General features: G+C 44.8%; 1 protein-coding gene across 4 annotated transcripts in view; it reads left to right on the top strand.

Annotated features, from left to right (window-relative positions):
* Positions 1 to 12,406: 12,406 nt before the first annotated feature.
* GCNT4 (glucosaminyl (N-acetyl) transferase 4) overlaps positions 12,407 to 22,921 on the top strand; it is a 128,193-nt gene continuing 117,678 nt past the window's right edge. For 2 of the 4 annotated variants that reach the window (XR_010840168.1, XM_059062769.2), the window contains exon 1: positions 12,407 to 12,792. The gene's annotated coding sequence lies outside the window, so the exon portion shown is untranslated. Of the gene's footprint in view, positions 12,793 to 13,003; positions 13,333 to 22,921 lie in introns of those variants that run through there. The other 2 variants (XR_010840169.1, XR_010840170.1) reach the window with 2 other exon arrangements.

Genomic DNA, 22,921 nt, shown 5'->3' with positions numbered 1-22,921 from the left:
AGCCTTGTTTTCTTAATAATTTATTAGGTATTTGTTCATATTATTAACCAATGTTCATATTTTGTCATGTGTGGGCTGGTGGGCCTTTTTAATACACACTTTATTAGTTACTACTTAAGATGTGTTTACTGTTTTAAGAAAAAATATAAGTCTTCAACTATTGTAGTAAGATTAATAGTTTTTTGCAATTAAAATAAAGACATTTTTGACATAAACAATATTGACTCTCTGGCTTTCTTTTTACTAAAATAAACTTTAAACAGATCTTTAAATCAACACCTCTACCTTTGCATAAATAACTGTTGTTCCTTATGGGAAGTAAGAATACAAATAGGAGTGACTGTTGGTTCTGAAAAGTCCCTGGTAAAGTAAATCTACTTAAAAAAAGAACTTAAAGTCCCACTACCTTCCCCCATCTACTTTGGAATTTATGTTGAAATCAAAATGTAAAATTATGAAAGAGGTTTGTCTTAAGTTTCACAAAATTTAGTGTAGATAGAATTGTAGCTGTGCTAAGTCTGAGAACAAAAAATGAATCAATTGTTGATTTGGGGGCTGAGTATTTTAAATAGGATATATTTCATCTTTAACGTTCGCTACACTGTCATGAAGATTTTTTTAAAAAGAGCTATATTCAAGAGCTTTATAAGTTTTTATAAGCTTTCTTTCTACCAGTCTGTCTTAATCCTTTGATAGCCATCTTATTCTTATCTGTCATTACCCCAGGCTCCCAAATACGCTTTTTAACTCTGTGGCCTAATTCTGTCACTTCTCTCTCATTTGGGTAGAGAGGTCAAAATTGCAATAAAAATTACCCTAGCAAGTGCTAGAACTTGGGGGGGGGATGGGGAGGAGCGATATGGTGTTGCTTTTTGATATTTTCTTATTTTAAATGTACAGAATCTTAAATATCTTTAGAATACACAAGAAACTTGTCAACAGTTGCTTGTGGAGAGAAGAATTATGGGACTGGGGAACTAAGGGGAAAGGAAGACTTTTAACTACATGCACCCTTTGGCAACTTTGAAATTGGTACTCTGTGTTTATTCTTTGTATTCAGATAAAAATTTTAAATATCTGAAAAGATAGCACCTGAAAATGCCTATTCATAAAAGTGTAAAGACAGATCATTTTATTTTTCTTCCTTTGAGATTCCATTGAAAATGTTCAGGATAAAGTGAACCCTACATGGTGTAATGTTTGAGAACTGATAAGAATTTTATTGTTCCATTATCATTTTCTTAGACTACCCTATTTTTCTAATTTTTGAATAATATACCTGAGGTGGTCTATTTGGCTTTCATTACTTAAGGAGATATTTAAAACATGGGCCATTTGGGAATATATGTACTAACGTGAGAAATATATACAATATATATAAGTATACAATATACTAAGAAAAAAAAAAAAAAGAAAAACAATATACTTATATATATTATATATATAAGTAACTGAAAAATGCAAATTGTTAGTATTTAGTACAAATCCTGGTTGTGTTAAATAAAAATTATATGCCTTTCTGCCTCTGTGGGAGGGAAGTTTGGGGGAGAATGGATACATGTATATGTGCTGCTGAGTCCCTTTGCTGTGCACCTGAAACTGTCACAACATTATCAATCGGCTATACTCCAATATAAAATAAAAAGTTTAAAGAAAATTATATGCCTTTGAGTGCATCTATAATATATATAGCCATATAAATATAATACATATTTTTATATTATGCGTGGTATATCTACTTTATAAGCTATGAAATTTGTATTTGTATGTATAAGTGTGTGTGTGGTGTGGGAGATATCAAGTAAAAGATCTGGAATGCTACAAATAAAATTGCAGTGCCTGTCCCTAAGGGAGTTGGACTGGGGAAGTTGGAAGGATATATTACAGTTTACTTTCAACTTTAAAAAAAAGCCACACACATATTTCTTTTGTAATTTAAAAATATTTTTTAAAAAATAACTTAAAAGCAGGTATTTTGTTTAGTGATTACAATTTACAAAAGTCATACATTCTAAGTTTATAGTATAAGAAATCTTGCAATTCTGAGTTTTCATTTTAGTGATCAAATTCTTAAACTTAGTTTTCCAAGCCCATTTAACATTAAGTATACCAGCTGGCAACTGACTTAACACCTAGTGGAGGCATGTTGAGTATTGCCCAAACTAAACAAAAGGGTCTACTTCAAGCAGTGTTGGGGTCCGGAGAGCTACCTTACCTCAGATCTTCCCTGTGAGATGATTGGGTGATTTGGGGTATTGGCTAGATATTTTGCCTATTCTGTGTTCTAAATGAAACAAGCTTCCGGACCCTAAGCCATACGAGGGACTTCCAAGAATATCTAATAATGCAGTCTTCTCTGATATTTGTATCCTTTCTATAAAACTAAGTTCCTGAATATCTCCAGGATACTCCATACCCAACAAGGAAGCCTATTCCCTTTCAGATAGGTACTCCTAAATATTAGAAAGCTGGAACCCCAATGTCCCAGGACTCAAAACACTTGTTTTAAGACTTGAATTTACAGCATAAGCCTCCCCTGGCCTGATTGCTGGGAATGTCCAAGCATACCTCTTGTCCTTTCATCCTCCATTTCTCTTTCAGTCAGTCACTTCGAATTCCCCTCCTGAGCTCAGTCCTTTATCAGGACTAGACTATGTGCAACCTCACCCCAGTTCTTTGCCTTATAAAAACCTGCAGCACACTCTGGCAAATTATTCTTCCTAAGGGTCTGTTTTACTTCCCTGCTGCTACTGCGAGAGTAAAATCTAGGTCCAACATTTGAGGCCCCTAGCTCTCTGGTCCTGATGTAACCTTCCAGCTTCATCTCCAGCCATCTCTAACCTTTTACTCACTCTTAAGCTCCTTCTTCGTCCCTTTTATAGACTGAATTTGTGCCCTCTCAAAATTCATATGTTGAGGTCCTAACCCTCAGTACCTCAGAATGTGACTGTATTTAGAGATAAGACCTTTAAAGACACTATTAAATTAAAATAAGGCAGTTAAAGTAGGTCCTAATGCAGTCTGACTGGTGTCCTTACATGAAAAAACTTTGGATATACAAAGGGATACCGGGGGTGCATGTGAACAGACAAAAGACAATAAGGAACACAGCAAAAACGCAGCCATCTGCAAACAAAGGAAAGAGGACTCAGAATGAAATCAGCCCTGATGACGCTTTGATCTTGGACTTCTACCCTCCAGAACTTTGAGAATTTTCTGTTGTTTAAGCCACCCAGTTTGTAGTATTTCATTATGGCAGCCCTGGCAAACTAATACAATCCCTAACTCTACCCAACATTTTGTTTATACTACCGGAAATGTTCCCTCTCCCATCTGTCCATCTATGTCCATCTTTGAGCCCTCTCCTCATATATGACCTGTGTTGCTTTCTCAGGCCAAGTACTTAATATTTACTGTTGGTATTATTAGTTTTCTTTCAATGGCTCATCTCCCTCAAGTAGCTGGAAACCTTGTCGAGGTCACGTTTAGGGTCTTGCACTTTGTGTTTCTAATAAAATATCTCAAACGTACTAGATATTTAAGAGGTATCAGTCAGGGTGTTTTCGATTATGATGACAGAAAACCATACTCATAATGGAAAATTTATTATTTCATTTATTAAGTCCAGAGGTGGGAATTTGGGTGTTGGTTAATTCTTTAATTCAACAATATCATGATTTTTTCCATCTTTCTTCCAGCTCCCTTCACAGTGCCAAGATGGCTCTGCTGTTATAGGCAGGTGTACATGCAGAAACAGCATTATTAGAAGAAAGAAGGAAAATTTTCTTCCAATGCACATCTTTTGGGAAGAAACCTTCCCTGAACACCACCACCCCAGGAAATTGTATGTCATTAGACAAAATTGTGCCATCTGCTTGTTCCAAAGCAGTCACTAGCCAGGGAAGTGGGGTTACCTTGACTGGCTGCGAGAAGTAAGTACATGCCCATGTGCGGGAAAGTAGTCAGATGTACAAACTCCACACTGCCAGTTAAAAAAAAAACCTGGGGCTTCCCTGGCAGTTCAGTGGTTAAGAATCCACCTGCCAATGCAGGGGACATGGGTTTGAGCCCTGGTCCAGGAAGATCCCACATGCAACTAAGCCTGTGCACCACAACTACTGAGCCTGTGCCCCAGAGCCCAAGAGCCACAGCTACTGAGCCCGCGTGCCTCAACTACTGAAGCCCATGCACCTAGAGCCCGTGCTCCGCAACAAGAGAAGCCACCGCAGTGAGAAGCTCGTGCACCACAACAAAGGGTAGGCCCTGCTCGCCACTAGAGAAAGCCCACGTGCAGCAACGAAGACCCAACACAGCCAAAAATAACTAAATAAAATAAAATTTTTTTAAAAAAAAACTGTAGGGCAGGGGTGGGGTAAGAGCTAATATTTATTGAGCACTTAACATATACCAGTCATTGTTATAAGCACTTCCGATGTGTTAACTCATTTAATATTCACCACACCTTTTGAGGTAGGAAATATTATCCACATTTTATAGATGAGGAAACTGAGGTATAGGATGAAGTAACTTGGCCCAAAGTCACACAGCTACCAAGTGGTAGAGCTGGGATTCGAACCTGGTAATTTGGCTTCACAACTCATGCTGTTAGGTATCATATATTTCCTCTGTCTCAACCAAAATTATCTGCCTGAAAATATATGTTATGATTAAAACTGTGAACATCACTCTGAGTGACAGTGACCCTACTTCTGCCACCTACACATTCTGAGGTGTCAGTGTTTGCTCACTCTGGTGGATGACAGGCAGGACAGACGGAGATACTTTGATAGAAAATGGAATGCAGAAGTCTTACTGGAAGAGTTTCAATATGAATACATTGGTATCTGCTCTTGGGCTCTCTTTTTCAATCTAGGGAGTTGCAGGCATAAAGAATGTGTAAAGTTTATTCATCTGAGATATTGCTCAAACTCAATTTTCACAGAAAACTACCTTGTTAATTGAATGCATGTGCCCATAGGACTTGTATTTTAAGTCCCTTTGGATTCTCAAGACTGTGAGGGCTGATAGCACGTAACCTGCACATGTATTTCTTTGGACTCCCTCGTCTTCTATTTCTTCTCATCTCATGTGGTAAGTTTCTGCTTAAACTTTTTTTTTAATGCAATCACAGAAATGTATTTACAATTATTTACTTTTCTTTGTAGTTACATTTTTTTTAAACATCTTTATTGGAGTATAATTGCTTTACAATGGTGTGTTAGTTTCTGCTGTATAACAAAGTGCATCAGCTATATGTATACATATATCCCCATATCCCCTCCCTCTTGCATCTCCCTCCCACCCTCCCTATCCCACCCCTCCAGGTGGTCACAAAACACAGAGCTGATCTCCCTGTGCTATGCAGCTGCTTCGCGCTAGCTATCAATTTTACATTTGGTAGTGTGTATATGTCCATGTCACTCCCTCACTTTGTCCCAGCTTACCCTTCCCCCTCCCCATGTCCTCAAGTCCATTCTCTACATCTGCATCTTTATTCCCGTCCTGCCCCTAGGTTCATCAGAACCCCCCCCCTTTTTTTTAGATTCTATATATATGTGTTATCTGCTTAAACTTAATCATAATGTTCTCATGTCCCCAGTTCTCGTACCACCTAAAGAAGAGGAACAGAATTTGAGGCCATGTCAAATCAAGTCGCCTCCATTTAAAGTCCTGAGTAAAAGCTGCATAGTTAACTTCTAAATTCCTTGGACATATTTGTAAGTTCATATTCTTTCATTTAGGCTACTTTGCCAGGGACTTTAAAGTAGGAACAGTAGATACAAACATTTGAAGCTGTAATGTAAAGAGTGGTACTTCTAAAGGTAAAAGCAGTTAACATTTCTGTTTTGCGCTGTTCACAAGACACCTTGAAGTTCAATGGCACCTGGCATTGTGGCTGAGATATGAAGTTGGCTCATGTCCTTCAAAGCTGGAGGCAAGGAAGTGGTAAGGCAAGTTACCTAGCTGGTGGGTGAGCCTCACCAATCCCCCAGCATATCCATCTCAGCACAGCTTTTTTGTTCTCTGTTCATTACTGCCTACTCATTAACTGTCGTGAAATGATTAAACAAAACAAAAACTATGTTTCTTGGGTAAAAATGGCCCCAAAAGCAATGCTGGTGATGGAAATGAAGAGGTTTAAGAAAATATTGGTTCTCAGTATCTTGTAATAACCTATAATGGAAAAGAATCTAAAAAAGAATATATATACATATATATCATATATATTATATATATATAATTCCTTGAAACTAATACACCACTATAAATCAACTATACTTCAATTTTTTAAAAAAGGAAAGAAAAAAAAATGTTGGTTCTCAGCCAAATAAAAAACCAGGGTGAAAAAAGGAGTAAACAGTGAAATTTGGAAGAGCTTAGCTCTGTGCCACGAATGATTATGTGTAGTAATGTAAACCAGAGAGCCCTAAATCTCTGTACTGGTGCATCTCCTTTTACTTTAGAAGCCAAGTAGAGTGACTTGAGTCCCTCAGTCAACGTACAGGGCAAAGTCCACCACCTCCCTGACTTTTGCTCTACATTATCCCAAGAATAGGCTCTCCCATTGTAGCTACTTTTCCTTTTTTTTTTTTTTTTTTTTTTTCAGATTTTTTTTGACGTGGACCATTTTTAAAGTCTTTATTGAATTTGTTACAATATTGCTTCTATTTTATGTTTTCGTTTTTTGGCCCCTGAGGCATGTGGGATCTTAGCTCCCCAACCAGGGATCAAACCCGCATCCCATGCTTTGGAAGGGGAAGTCGCAACCACTGGCCTGCCAGGGAAGTCCCTGTAGCTGCTTTTCTATGAAATTCCATCAGCAAGCCGGTCAGCTTGGTACCTGGGCATTGCTCTCAGCCACTAGTGCTGTCCTCACCCTCACATCTCTCTACCGAATGCTGATCTCACCCCCCTGGTCCTTCCCCCAAAGCGCCACCTGCCCCCACTCTCGTGGGGCAGGCTTCACTGAAGGCTTGGTGGTAAAGGGAAAGGAGTGATAGCACAGCACAGCAAACAACCTAAAGTTGACTGGACATGACCCCTACCACAGGGAATTTCTCCCCAAGGACGTTCTCTTTAGACCCTGCTCTGGCTGAAGCAGTATAGGACAGTGGATATGAGCACAGACTCACCTGACATCCTGGCTCCACCACTCACTGGTTATGGAACCTTGTGACCCTCCCTAGGTCTCATTCCATGTCTGAAATGGAGCTACTAAGGTGCCTCCCTCCTGAGATGTCCCTGAGGATTAAATGAGATAATCTGTGCAAAGCGGGCATCCTGGTGGCTGGCACATAGTAGCTTTTGTTTCTGTGAGGAGTAAGTTACCAGGCTCCCTGCTTTCTCTGTAAACCTCTGATTAACAACCCTGCTGCATCACACACACACACACACACACACACACACACACACACACTCACACACACACTCACACACACACACTCACACTACACCCCTATATCCATAAGAGCAGAATCTTTGAGAATGTCTGTCAGTAATGACTTAAGCTCCCCAAGTGATTATAATACGCAGCCAGGCTGAGAACTACATCTATAGACTCTTTCTACATCTTCCCCTTGGCTTTCTTTCCTGAGCCACCTATCACCTTTCTCCAGGCCCATGAGAGAAACTCAGTGTTCTCCTATGCTTTCCTCATTGTATTAGAAGCATAGCATTTGGGCTCTGTGACTCATTTCTGCCCATCTAGGCTCTGCTCAGGGCGCCTTGACTTTCTCACCATAAAAATATTCTTGTAGGTGTTTTCCACTCCAGCCATGAAGTATAAGAGATTACATTCAGTTGTTGCTTTAAATGACATTTTTTTAAAAAACAAGAGCAAAAAGCTACTATAGTTCACCACAAATCGAGTTACACATGTCCCTTCCAGACTAGGAGATCAAGGGTTGCAGCTGAGGGATCCAAGGAGCCTGGACACCACTGGAGCACAACCTAGCAATACACTTGGAGTACTGATAAAATATTTCCACAGACCTTAGGGGGTTTTCAGCCTTGGCTGATCATGAGAATCACCTGAGGAACTTTAAAACTGGCCCAAATCCAGGACCCACTGGCAGAGATTCTAATTTCATTGATCTGGAATCTGTGCATCTATGCGTCAGTACTTTTAAAATCTCCCCCCGATGATTCCAAGGAGCAGCCACTGACCTCTGGCACCTGCTCTTATCACTTCATTTTTCTCTTTCACCCCCCATCAATCACTGCATTAACCTTGTGTTTCCCATGCTGCCCCATTAAAAGAGTCACTTGGGATGCTTCTTTAAAATACAGATTCCTGGGCCCTACCCCAGGCTTACTGAATCAAAACCTCCAGGGAATTTTTTTGACAGCTGCTTAGATGATTCTTAAAAGGCAAATGTGGGAAACACTACATCAATCCAAGTTATCTTAGCCCCTTTTCAGTTGATTAATATGTATTTTATTCATCTATTTAACAAATATTTAATGAGCACCTAATGTGTGTTCAACATTGTTTTAGGTGCTAGGAATACAGCAAAGAACATGACAAATTCCATGTCCTCATGGTTATTATGTCTTGAGTATGTCTAGAGTAAACAAGCAAACATTTAATTTAATAATTAAATTCAGAAAAATTTAATTTCAGATAGTGATAAATGTCATAAAGCCCACATATCAGGATAAAGGACTAGAAGGTGATATGGAGGTGGGGCAAGCCATTGTTTTTAAAAGGGGAGCCAGGAAGGCCTGGTTTTGAAAAGTTGCATCTGAACAGACAACTGAGTGATGAGAAACTGCTTACAAATTTCATTTGTAGTCTCACTTATACCATGTTTACTCTATATGTCTCATGTCTCCTAAATTAAATGGGATTTTCTTCAAGGTCAGGGACTGTCTTATATTTTTGTATTCTTCCATAGCAACCAGTGCGGCATTTTGCACAAGCAAGAATTCAGTGAATCACACCAGTCGCAAAAGGATTTCATCCTTAAATATACCTTTAAAGATTCAGCCAGAAGAGAATTTGGCAAGTTACCTGCTTGCTAAGTAAAGGAAAATCCAGGGAAACATATTAAGCATCAGACATTCAGCCCAAGGCTAGACTTCCTGCTTGCTTCCAGTTGGTAGCCATAGTTACAAATTCTTATTAGAAAGGCTCCAAAACACACCGAGATCTGGTCATCTGTGTATGACTCCACGCTGGTGAGCCCAGACCCAGAGCTTCGATTATCAGTTTCTGCTGCCTTACCACCTTGTGTGGTAGTTTCTTGTCTTTTGTACTCAACTTTCCCTCAACTTCTTACCAATGTCTCTGCATGCCTTCAAGTTCCATTCAGCCCCTATTTCCTTAAGATAAACAGCTGGGTTCTGCAGAAGGCCACTGGATCATATAATGTTTCTGAAGGCCAGAGAAGACTTTTTACTACATTAGAAATTCCTCAGAAGGTTTCGTGAAACCAATTCAGATGGCTTGGGAGGGTTTTTCACAATTCCAATTTGGGATTTATATGGTTTTTAGGAGCCTTTCTATTTCTTGCAGGATTACTCTGTTCTTCAAATGCTTTCCTTGGGCCAAGAACAACACAATCAGTACTGGAAGGTTGACCCAGGAGGCAACATCATTTTGTGGGGAAATTCCTGAACGAGGAATAGTGAGACCAGTGTGTTTGCTACCAGTTCTACAACTGATTTGCTGATTGACCTGGACAAGTTACTTGACCTTTGAGCCGCAGGATCCTTGGTTATATGATAACACTCAGGATTGTCATTTTGAAGACCAGATAAAATTAATGAACGAGAGACCACTTCACAACATGCTAATTGCTGCAGCATTACAGCATACTATTATTATAGCCAAAGTTAATTCACCATGTTCTTCTACTCCATATGGAAGTTATTTGCATCCTTTCAGCCTCTCATTTCTACAGTGAAACTTCAGAAGTAAGATTCTGCCAGGCACACCTTCCCCCTTGGAGCTGTGCTTTTGATAAGGCCTCCTTACTTATCTTTGCTTTTCCTACTTTTCCTTCAAGGATGTACTTGGAACTCACCACCAGCCCACCCCGCCACTCTGAGTGAAATCTTTTAGTGGTGACCTCAGTGACTGTGTCCCCTTGGCTGAATTCCTCTGGCATGGCTGCCATTTGGCCCCAGTCAGTTGCCTCTAAGCATCCCCTAACTTGTTGGTGATTTATGTTCCGAGTGCAGGGACTACCTCTGTAACCACAGTGTCTTTCTTTGAGGGCAAGGTCTATGATTTATGCCTCTTGGCGTCCTCAGCTCAAGCAATACATTTTCATTGATGATGACTTTGGGGGATTGTACTGGGTTGACTAGTGTCCCCTCAAAGTTCATGTCTTTGCATATGTATTGTAATCAAGTTAAGATGAGGTCATACTGGACTTAAGTGACCCTAAATCCAATGCCTGGTGTCCTTAAAGAAGAGAGAAACTTGGACACAGAGGAGACACAGGAAAAGAAGCTCATATAATGACAGGGCAGAGATTGGAGTGATGCAGCTATAAGCCAAGGAATGCCAAGGATTGCCAGCAACCACCAGAACCTAGGAAGAGGCAGAGAAGGATTCTTTCCTAGATCCTTCAGAGGGATCACAGCCTTGCCAATGCCTTGATTCCAGGCTTTTATCCTCCAAATTGTGAAAGAATAAATTTCTGCTGTTTTAAGTCACCCAGTTTGTGGTAATTTGTTAGGCAGCCGTGGGAAACTAATCCCCTGGGGACGCTAAGCACACTGTAGAGCGTAGCAGAGGCCTTAGGGGGCCACCATCCAGCCTGGAGGCATCCTTTCTGAAGACCTGGGATGCTGATCAGTGCAAGGTTTTAAGGGAAGAGAGTAACTGAAGAAGACAGGGAATGAGCTGAATATGGTCTGAGTAGAAAAAAAAAAAAAATTTACAAACTTTATGATAAAGGTATTTTTTTAAGGTCCCATCATAGAAACAGTTTGCTTTATGACAAAAAGGTTGATCTGGGAGTTGGAAACAGGGGAGCAAGTAAATGAACGGACAACTACTTTATGATATGATATATTGGAATTTTTTAATTGACCAACTCGGGAGGAATTGTGTGTGTGTGGATTTCATAGCACCCCTTGCTTAGGTAACTGGAATCTATGGTGTGAGCCAGGCTGATGATGGCCGGTGGATCATTTGGATTCCAGCCCTGGAAGCCTCCATTTCCTCAGCTGTTGATGGCATGGACACTGAGATAGACGACCCGGGTCTGAGTTCTGGCTCTGTCCCTTACAGGTACGTTATTACACCTCACTTACCTCTCTCTGGTCCTCTGTAAAATCAGAATAGAAATGGCGTCTCCCTCATAAAGTTGTGAGGATTGAAAGACGAATCTGCATATACTGCTTAGAACAGTGCTCACAGTGGATAACAGAATCCTTAGTTGTTTTTATCATCATCATCATCATGAGGGAGACCAGAAGGGTGAATAATGTGACCTTTAATGACTCTTCCAGAAAGAGAAGGTCACACTAGAGAGAAGGAGATGAATGCAAAGCTGGTCATTTGCTTGAAAATAAGGCTGCAAGGTGGATATTAAAATACTTGCTTTCCCGAACACAAGGGACTTTTTTAAAGGCAGGGTGGTCTCAGAGTCTCTATTACTGTGGGCAGACTCCAGATCCTGGGAGTAAAGGATATGGGGTCCCATGCAGCGCTGCCTCTTTGGGATCCCCTGGGTCTCAAGGCCTAACCCGTTTTACCTGGTCCTCTCTGACTCCTCACCAACGCCATCTGGCATATAGCAGGCTCTCAGCCAGCATGAGTTGACTGAGGACGGAAGGAAGCAACCGGCTGGGATTGACTTCCCTGGCGCATCCCCTGATTGTGAAGCGGGGCCCAGGAGCCTCTGGCCCCCAAGGACTTGGAGCGCCACGGGACACGTCTGGAAGGTTGGGAATTACAAGCACAGCGTAGGGCATCCACTTCACAGAGTTAGTATAGTCCCAAGAGCCCGCTACCAAGGCTGAGGCGTAGATATTGCCCAGCTGGTTAAGTAGGCGTGTGCTTGCTTTCAGGCAATTATTGGGTGCGCAGAATTGGGACCGGATGCCGCGCCGGCACGGCCCGCCACCTTCACCCCCGCTTGAGGGTAAAGAGGAAGCTTTAGAATGTCTATTTGAAATGTAGGCACAGACTGAAACACAACTTCGTACTATTGGACATACAGCTCCCCCTTCCCACGCTGCTCCTAGATGATATTTCTCCAGGCTGCGTGGGACACTATCCTGGTCTTACCAATGAGAGCGAGGCGATTCCCGCAGGACCAGAGCCTCGCAGAGGGAAAAGCAAGGAGTCGCAGATGTGTTTGCTTTGTCACCGCCCCCTGAGCATCTCTGGGCAAGTCACTTAGCTCTCCAGACCTCGGCTTTCTTGCTGTTTAATGTGGGGAGGGAACTGAACCTGGCTGACGCTCAGGGAAGCGGCAGAGAGCGGAGCGCGCCGCGCGCGCCTGGGAACTTTGTCTCGAGCGCGAAGCCTGGACCCCCGAGTGCAGGGGCGGGAGCTCCCTCTGCGGGAGCACGGCGGAGGCGCTCTTCCTTCCCCTCCACGTCACGGGGGCCGCTCGGCGCTCTCCCGTCCCCGGCCGAGGGAGAGAAACTCTGTAGCAGGGCGCGCCGCCGAGGTGGCTGCGGAGGACCAGGAGGAGGAGGCGGGAGCCAGTCGCTGCCGCCGCCGCCGCCGCCGCGGGACCAGGAGTCCGCGGCGCAGCTCGCGGCCCCGCCGCAGCGGCTCCTGCACCCGCGGGGACCCCGCGCTCGGGGCTCCCCCCGCTCCCTTTCGTAAGTCCACTTGGCCACGCAGTCCAGCGAGGAACGCGCGGGGCCGGGGCTCCGGGCCCAGCCGCGGATGGCCGGGACTCCCGGACCCCCTGCTCGCGACTTTCACTTTCCAGCGGGGGAAGACGGGCGCCGCGTCCCTCGCGAGGCGGGGGAGGGGAGGGGAGGGGGGAGGGAAGGACGGAGGGAGGCTGCCCGGGGCAGCCGCAGAGAGATAGCGGGCTGAGCCTTGGCCTGGCTGCACGCCCGCTTTGACTTCGGGGCCCCGCCGGCGGCCGGACGCTGGAAAGTTCTCCGAGGTCCGCGGGCTGCGGGGCGACCAGCGCGTGTCAGCGTGAGGGTGTCCTGGGAGACGGAGCCACGGCGCCCGCATCCTGGGCTCCCGGGGCAGGGCCGGCGGGGAGGCCGGGAGCAGCGGGGCGCGTCCGCACGAGGGTTTCCCCGGGACTTTCCCCGAGCGGTGAGAACGCGGCTCCCGGACGCGCCCTTTCCGGTGTCAGGGGTCCCGCTGTCTCGGTCTCCTGGCCACTTGGAGCCGCCCAGGTGAGGGGCGCAGAGGGGCGGGCTCCGCGAGGAACGTGCCGAGCCGGAATCGCGAAGCCTGCTTCTCCGCAGTCCTGCACCCGCGGGGCCGGGCCACGCTGCCTGTGGGCGGCGGAGGCGAGTGTGCGGGAGCCGGCCGCGTAGCGCGGGAACGGGCTGCTGGCGTGGCTTCTCCTTTAAGGCCAAGTGGGAGTGGGGTGTCTCTTAATAGTTTGGGGATCAGAAGCTGCGGAGCAGTACCCACGGCCGCGCCTTCCGCTGGGACGAGCTTCTGCGCTTTTTAAGGTCAAGTTTTCGTGCCGCAGAGCTGGCCCGCATCGTCCCCCTGTGGGGTGGCGGCACCCCCTCCATCGAGCTGGAAGCCTCCGAGGATCCCAGCCACGAGGTCTGGGCTCTTGAGTCAGTTTACCATTATAACAGGCTAAAAGTGCTAGTGGGTGGGTATTGTTTTGTAAATTTCAGAACTAAGCTTTCCTGACTGGGGGAGGTTTTCCTTGTTGTAGCTGGTAACCTTGTATTTCCCTCGCTGGGTAAGGGAGAGGTGGCCTTAGCCCTTAGGCACTTGTCTTTTCCTCCTCTCGTCCTTTAAACTGAAAATCAGCAAACCAAAAGATTAAGGGAGTTGGGGATGATATTAAATTAAGTGTCCATGTGATTTGGTAGACAGGAGTCACCCCTTCTGATCTTCCAGAGCATGCTCTTATTATTAAACCACCTATCAGTCTAAGACCATCTAGAACCTAGCTGTGTGTTTTGATAGCTTTTGTTGATGGTGTCTTGAGGAAGTAAAATCTTTAAAAGTAAGTGGGTTGTTGCAGAGAGCAGTTCCTCTGTTGCACTTTCTAAGAATCAATTGTCTTTGAGAAATGACTGATTAAGATGCTATTGAGTCATATCTTATATCTAACTTGTATTTGCAGAGAAACAATAGCCATAGAATCAGGTTGTGTGGCACTGAGTGAAAGGAGAGTTTCCTTGGGGGAAGGGGGTTGGTGAGAAGTGTTCCTCTGAGAAGCAAATGTACTAAATACTGCAATGTCTGCCCAGAGGGGTATAGGAGTGAATGGCGGAGTTGGGCAATGAGTCAAGTTGGCACTTGATGGCATCACATTCAGTACCCTTGGGATAGGCAGACAATAAATAGTTATCATCCTGACTTTGAATGAGCTCGGTCATGGGGGCAGGGGCAGGTGGAGACTGTACGTGGCAGTGCCCAGTATCTGCTCCCTTGAGAATGACTGACAGCAGAGCCACCACTGTTGGGAGTATGACTTGGTGACCTGGGCCTTTTTAGGTTTGAATGCAGGAAGAAAGCAATAAGACAGATTGTATGATGTGAGGTTGAAAAGTCAATCCATCAATCCAAATTTAGTGAGCACTTACTGTGTGCCAGGCCCTTACTAGGGTGCAGTGAGAGCACAGAGGTAGCTCACTGGTCTGGGCAGAGGCAGGAAGCTTCTTGGGGAGATTTAAGGTGGACCCGAAGGATGAATAGGAGCTGCATAAACTAAGCAGGAGGAGGAGGAGGAGAAAGGGCAAGTATTCTCACCCCAGGAAAGAGGGCACCCTAAGACCAGAGGAGGGCAGAGCAGAGAGAGTCCAAGGAAAGGAGAGGTCCAATGTGACCTGAGGGGAGAATGGCGCCAGGTGAGGTCAGCAGGTGCCAGGACTGGATGATGCCAAGCCTTGGCGCCATTTTGTGGGCTTGATTCTTAAGACAGTTTCACACTTGAAAGTATCCTGATGAGATTTAGATTCAAAACAAAACTCCAGGTGCTGTGTGAAGAATGGATTTGAGGAGCCCCTGAAGTAGACACGGCTAGCTTGGGTGGGGCGTATGAGGGGCCTGGAGGTCTATCTGAGGCAGTGGCAGTGAGGATGACACAAGTGGGTAGATTCAGGATAGACTCTGGAGTGACTTGAGTAGTTTACTGTAAGGTATGAGAGTGCAGGGGGACGCCCTCTAAGTTTGGACTTCAGCATTTGGGTAGATGGGTGCTGCCATTTACAAAGGAATGTGGAAGAGGTGCAGATTTGGGGAGGAAAGACACATTTGCTTTTGTTGAGTCTGAGCTGCTTTTTTTTTTTTTTTTGCGGTACGCCGGCCTCTCACTGTTGTGGCCTCTCCCGTTGCGGAGCGCAGGCTCCGGACGCGCAGGCACAGCGGCCATGGCTCACGGGTCCAGCCGCTCCGCGGCATGTGGGATCTTCCCGGACCGGGGCACAAACCCGTGTCCCCTGCATCAGCAGGTGGACTCTCAACCACTGCGCCACCAGGGAAGCCCGTGAGCTGCTTTTGAGGCTCCTGAGTGAAAATACTTAATAAGTGGCTGGAGAAAGCAGACCCTCCAAAGAAGCTGGGGGTCATCTGTATTGGGGTGTTATTTTAAGGCTGGGGTAAATTGGGGGGGGGTGACCTGGTAAAGAGCCCCTATCTTTATGGGGAGAGGGAAACCAGGGCAGCGGTGCTGAGTCTCCACCTAAACCGTAGTGGGAGTGAGCACCTTGCATGATGCCAGGGTGTGTGTGCTGGGGGAGCTGAGGACTAACAGTGGCCACTGCACTTAACGCTCTGGAAGCAACTTCTCCAGTGAGAAGTGGGATGGAGGGATGGCTTTTTGAAGATGAGAGAGCCTCATGCATATTTATATGTGAATGGGATGGAGCAAGTTGGGAGGAGAGGTGGAACATGCAGGATATCACTGGACCCCCCCTCCCACTCTTGGAGTAGTAGGTACAAAACAAGTCTGATTGCGCTTCCATTCTGATATCAAACTCAAGTAACATAAACCATCACCATCCACTGAAACAATATTTTGAAACCCATATGGCGGTGAAATTTGAAGTTTTACTTTGTAGATCATGCAAATTTAATGATTAGGAGAAACATAGATGGAAATCATGAAACAGAGCTGCAGTGTAGCTAAGAGTAGCCCCTGGAGTGTGACTGCCGAGGGCCCCTGGCTCTGGCCCTGCCACTCCCTAGCTTATGACCTTGTGCAAGTTTCCTGACCTTTCTGCCTTGGTTTTCTAGTCTCTGAAATGGCACCACATCTAAGGGGTACACGTTCTATGGTACCTTCTTGTGAGCAGTTGTGAGGATTGCCTGTGTGCATGATGTATGCACAAGGTGTGTGTGCATCATCTATGTACAGTGTGTGCCTGTGTGCATTTTACCTGGCACATAATGAGTGCTCAGTAAGCCTTAGTGCTGGTGGTTTTATGATGATGATGTCATTTCCATCATTTCCAGATGCAGAATCTGAGACTCAGAATTTTGAAAACCTGTCCAAGGCCTTAGAGCCAAATAGTGGCAAAGTTAAGGCCAGGATCCCATTTGCCTGACTCACAGACAGGGTCACTTCCCACTTAGCATGTCAACAAGTGTCAGGTGCTGGATGCTGCATGAAATTAACTGTAGTAAAAGGATCCAGTTGGTGGGCTTCCCTGGTGGCGCAGTGGTTGAGAGTCCACCTGCCGGTGTAGGAGACACGGGTTCGTGCCCCGGTCCGGGAAGATCCCACATGACGCAGAGCGGCTAGGCCTGTGAGCCATGGCCGCTGAGCCTGCGCGTGCGGAGCCTGTGAGAGGCCACACAGTGAGAGGCCCGCGTACCACAAAAAAAAAAAAAAAAAAAGAATCCAGTCACTGCTTGTCAGAGTAAAAGAAGCAAAACAGATAATATCAATGTCAAGGCTTACAGACTTTTCCCAAGCAATTTAGAGATGTATGTTTTATATTAATTTGCATTGCTTTGCATGTCATTTTATATGCATTTCCATATGCTGGTAATTTTCCTAGAGGGATCTAAAGGCTGAAGCTTCACGTACATAAGATCAAATTAAATTAATCAGGAATTGAATGCAGCTGCTTCAAAATCTAATGGGCCCCTGGGCACAGTGTGCTCAGGTGGGCTTTGGGGGAAAGGATTGGGTCAATATTTACTATTTTAGAAGATGTGGGAAACCAGATACCATTTGATAAAAGCAGGTCACATCTTAATATGTAATGAAGCTTGATTTGCTGAACACAATAGAAAAATACAGGAAAAGTGGAAGAAGACCAGAGGGAAACTACCTATTAAATAAAATGCCAGAAATGGAAGCAGAAGCAGAAGGCTGCTTTATGAAGCTGAACAAATAAGAAACACTAAGGGACAGAAAGTAAAGGTGGAACTTCTGCTAAACAATATGGAATTTTAAAAGAAGCATAATCTTAAATACAAATATGTGGTGTTTTAAAACCAATAAATTCACCCTAATTTGGACTTACTGGGAAATGAGCCATTGTATCTTAGTAAAATCTTAGAAATATATATATATATTACAAAACAAAAAACAATGATTTTGTTACTTAGAACAGTGATTCTCAAAGTGTGGTCCCTGGACCAAGCTGCATGTCACCTGGGAACTTGTTAGAAATGCAAATTCTGCGACCATCAGACCAGCTGAAACAGAACCTCTGGGGATGGGGCCCAGCAGCCCACGATTTACTATTTGGAGCCAGCTTTCATTCCTGTTGAGTTTTCACTTCTTTTGTCTTAAACTTCCATTTCCCTCCTGTGGTCACTAGCTTCTCACTGTGCTGCTTACCTTCTATGAGACAGTATCCTAGTAGAGGGTTGTACCCAGACACAGGCCCATCTGGTCCTCTGTCCCACAGTCTACACTGATAGAAGATGCTCTCTAAGATCCCTTTAAGCTCTCACGTTCTGCAGCTCTGTGGTTCTCTTGCTGTCCAGGACCACACTCGTTTGGTTTCTGGTTTAGTTTTTCTGCCTTTTAAAAATCTTTTGGCAGTCTCATACCAAACGAACCGGGACCTCTCCTGAGCATGGTCTGCCAAAACACTGAACTGTTCTCTCCAGATAGATGCTCCTGTTAAATCACATTTCTCCATCTGGTATGACGCAGTTAATTTCTTGGACCTAAGTGTTAGCCTTTGTATTTATCTCTGTTAAATTTCGTCTCACTAGATCCAAGTCTGTCCAGATCTTTTTGAGTCCCATTTCTGTCCTTTTTCACATAAACCTTTGAGTCCTCTGCCAATTTGTCTGCTGATGTCCTGGCCTGAGGAATTAATAACAATATGAGCTTCTTCGTTAGAGGCCTTCGTCACAGTTAATGAGGCTTAAAAACTTGGCATCTTTTGCAGACCTTGTGGGGCTAAAATCAGAAGACTAATTATCATCAGTCCCATCGTTGTTTGCATTTAAATTACTGCTGTTCTGATGTGCCCCTCGCATGGTTTCCCCGTGTGGCGCCGTGTTCTCTAATTCCATCCTCAGCACCCCTCACGGAACAATCTCCGTAGCATGTCGGCAGGGGCAGTTGGACTGTGACGATTGCTTCTTTCTGTTATGTTTATACCATCAGCTTGGGTTTTTTTTCGTAGGTGACACAAAGGTAAGTTTCAGCTTATTTATGGTCAGATTAAGGTGAATTCAGAAATTTCCAAATAATAGGAAGCAAAAATTGTGCCTTGTCGTTCCTCTCTGCCTCACAGCCCTTCCCACCCAGGCTCTAGAACTTAAGAATTTTGTGCTCAAGTCCATATTTCACCAAGAGATTTGGGTTATTTAATTTTTTTTTTAATGTAAAATGATGCTCATACATGATTCTTAAAGGAGTACACTTAGATAATATAATCACACCAAAAACGTTTAAAAAGTCAAAAAGCAAAACAATTTTATGGCAAGAATGCTTTTGAGCCATGATTGCTAGGGCATGAAAAAGTGCCTGGAATCCTGCACTTTTTCCATCATTCGTGATCCTTAGCCAATCCTACACAAGCCCTCTCCCTCCTCCCTCGCCCTGGTTTGAAAGACCAGGGTTAAACCAAACTGCAAAAAATCCCAATAAAATCCAAGCCTACTTTTCTCCTCCAGGATGCTACCAAGACGCTTTTGATGTGACATTCTCCCTTACCATGGCAAGCAAAAAAAAAAAAAAAGTGCCAGGTGATAAGGGCACTTATTTTTATAATTTATAAAATTTGTAATTTCTGGTAAATCTCCATGAACACCCTGTACTTCTGGCTCTTTGATTGCTTTTCCTTCTCCCCCACCCCCTCTGTTTTTCTAATCTACATCAGGGGAGAATAGATGAGGTTGTCCCTTTGCAGGAGGGCTTCCTGGCTATGTTCAGACTCAGGCAGTCGGCCTCTCTGCTCTTGGATAGGTTGGACTTGTTTCCAAAGGCTCTGCAAACCTTGGTATTTGTCCTGGTCATCTACCAGACGGCAGCAGAGGGCAAGCGTGTGCCCAGGACCAGGAGGAACAAGGCCTAGCCTAGCTCCTGTGCTTGCCAGAGTTCCTTTTCTCTTGCTTCTCTGCATCACTGTGGCATAGCTGGACTATTTGCACTGTGGCGGCCTTTCCCGAGCTGCCCACGTTCCGCCTGGGGGCAACAAGGGGGGCTCTCTCTGCCCGCCATCACCTTTTCCGGGTTCTCCCTTACTTCAGCCTTTATAGCCACCACCCTGCCCTACTCTCAGGCAGGCGGAGACAGAAAGATGTTGTATCAGATGGGTCAGGAGAGAGAAGCGGAGTGACACACAAGGTAGGCACAAATGAAGTCGCGAAGGCTAGATAGTGGGAAAATACTACTAGGGGGAAATGGAGATTGTGGAGCTGGAGGAACCAGAGGAGAGATGCTAAGGAAGGAGGAACATGAAAGGAACACGACGGCAAGAGAATCCCTAAAGAACAGAAACTTTTCCAAACGCTAGCTAGTGACTTACCGGTTGGGGGAAATTATCTCTAGATGATAAAATTCAAATGTAACAGAATAACTGGGATTTCTCAGATTGTGTTGTCAAGTCTCCTAAGACCTCACTATTTCTTTCCCTCTGTATTCATTCCCCCAGGCAGCAGTTTCTAGGTGTATCTCCCCAGAATCTAACACAGTGCCTGCCTTGCATGTGGTAGACACACAGCTAATGTTTCCTGGATAGGTGGCCAAATGAAGGGGGACATAAATAGGATATATAAAAATAAAGGCATATATAAGATCTGTACACAAAAGAAGTGAAAGCAGGGACATGAACATTTGTCCACCCATGTCCATAGCAGCAGCACTCACAGTAGCCAAGATATAGAAGCAATGTAAGTATCCATCCACAGACAAATGGAAAAACAAAATATGATAATACATACAATGGAGTTTTACAGCACCTTAAAAGAAAGGAAATTTTGACACATGCTGTAACATGGATGAAACTTAAAGACATGATGTTAAGTGAAATAAACCAGCCATGAAATGACAAATATTGCATGATTCCTCTAATGGGAGGTTCCTAGAGGAGTCGAGATCATAGGAAGATAAAGTACAATGGTGCTTGCCAGGGGCCATGGAGAGGGGAATCCATATTTAGTGTTTAGTGTTTAATGGACACAGAGTTTCATTTGGGGAGGATGAACAAGTTCCGCGGATGGATGGTGGTGATGGTTGCACAACAGTGTGAATGCGCTTAACGCCACTGAACTGTGCACTTAAAAATGGTTAAAATTTTAACCATGGATCCATCCATGTCCATCTACCTCTGCATCCATCCAACCACCCATCTTTCCATCTATCTAACCACTCGCCCACCCATGATCTCTCTAACATTTATGGAACAGCTTTTCTAGGATAGGCTAAGGAACAGAGACTTTTTAACACTACTGATTTTGTTTAAATGGTTAAAATGGTAAAATTTATATTATGTATATTTTACCACCATAGAATAAAGGAACATTTTTATGATCATCAACTATTTCCTAAATATGGAACAACAAAAGAAAAGTTATTTTTATAACAAAGAAGTGAACGGGGTAACACTTTGAAAGTATAGATTATAGAGAGAAGACAGCGATGACACTAGACTTCAAAAGATGTTTAAAACCATGCTGCTGGGCTTCCCTGGTGGCGCAGTGGTTGAGAGTCCGCCTGCCGATGCAGGGGACACGGGTTCGTGCCCCGGTCGGGGAAGATCCCACATGCCGCGGAGCGGCTGGGCCCGTGAGCCATGGCCGCTGAGCCTGTGCATCCGGAGGCTGTGCTCCACAACGGGAGAGTCCACAGCAGTGAGAGGCCCGCGTACTGCAAAAACAAAACAAAACAAAACCATGCTACTAAAAATGTGTTGCCTGAATCCTCATATAAGGCAGGGACTTTCAGAGGCTTTTCGTCCTGCCGGCTCCCTGTTGCCCCTATGATTCTCTCTTTAAAAGACAACAACTTTATTTTGGAAAATTTTCAAACCTATGGAAAAGTTGTAAGAATATTACAGTGAGCCCCTGTCTGATTCCCTCTTGACCACGAGACTGTGGAAGGTTTTCATGTGGCCTCTGTACCATCCTGCCCGATGGAGACCCCCTGCTGCTGCCTCTGGAGGTGGTCTCTGGGTGCAGGAGTGGGGCTGCCACGTGGCGGACAAAGCGCAGTCCATGTTTGCAGAGTAGCCCCTGGTCTGTGTTATCTGATGCTCCTCCCTGGCTGTTGCCTGTTTAAATGCTCTTGACCCCTTACCATCGATGCACCCCAAGTGCCCATTGGCTTTTCCTGCCAAAATATACCCAGAGCATGAGCTGAGTTAGTTGTCACCGCATCCATGTGAGTGAGTGCCCCTGCCTCTTTCACAGATGAGGAGGCAGAGGGCTAACTAGATTAGTGACAGCTTGTTAGTGTAGTCAGAACTTAATTCAGAAACCTTGGCTTTAAGTTCCAAACCATTATGCTGTATACAAAGGTAAAGCAGGAGGGTGAGATGGAGGGAGCCGAGGGTGTGGCAGGAAGGAGAGGAGGGAGGAACTACTCCACACAGTTCACCCTACATGGTAGTGATATCTTTCTCTTGATGTATAACAAGTTTGTAACCAAACAAGTTCTCAAAAAGGCAGCCAAGGGCTTCCCTGGTGGCGCAGTGGTTGAGAGTCCGGGTTCGTGCCCCGGTCCGGGAGGATCCCACATGCCGCGGAGTGGCTGGGCCCGTGAGCCATGGCCGCTGAGCCTGCGCGTCCAGAGCCTGTGCTCCGCAACGGGAGAGGCCACAGCAGTGAGACGCCCGCGTACCGCCAAAAAAAAAAAGAAGGCAGCCAACCTGCAAGGTGACCTTTAGAGATTATATGGGGCTCCTGGCCAAAACCAAGAGGATGTGTGCCGTAAGCTGAGTGGTGCTTACCTGAGGCCTGGTGAGCAGGCTGCTCTGTTCATGCCAATATCAGAGTTAAATTGGTAACTCTTGGAGTTTGCTTTTCTTCAGAGGTTTATCTAAAGCCACCATCTGCCTCTAAATCCAGACAGATGAGAATTTCAGCATCATGTGAGACACATTTGCACTTGACAATATACAGGATTATACTATTGTTCAAGTAGACACTTTAACCTGGTTTAAGCTTTATTTTGCGTGTGTGTGTGTGTGTGTGTGTGTGTGTGAGTGAGAGAGAGAGAGAGAGAGAGAGAGAGAGAGAGAGAGAGAGAGAAGCATTTCCATCTTCATATTGTCATCTTTCAAAGTGCATGTTTGCATAATTGCTTACACATATAAAGGCTTCTTCTTCTCACATAATAAGAATGCAGAGTGGGCATTTGCTGCTGGTGGTTCAGTG

Source organism: Kogia breviceps, chromosome 4 (genome assembly GCF_026419965.1).
Source record: "Kogia breviceps isolate mKogBre1 chromosome 4, mKogBre1 haplotype 1, whole genome shotgun sequence".
In the NCBI taxonomy this organism is placed as follows: Eukaryota; Metazoa; Chordata; class Mammalia; order Artiodactyla; family Physeteridae; genus Kogia; species Kogia breviceps.
This window is presented reverse-complemented; position numbering and strand designations above follow the sequence as displayed.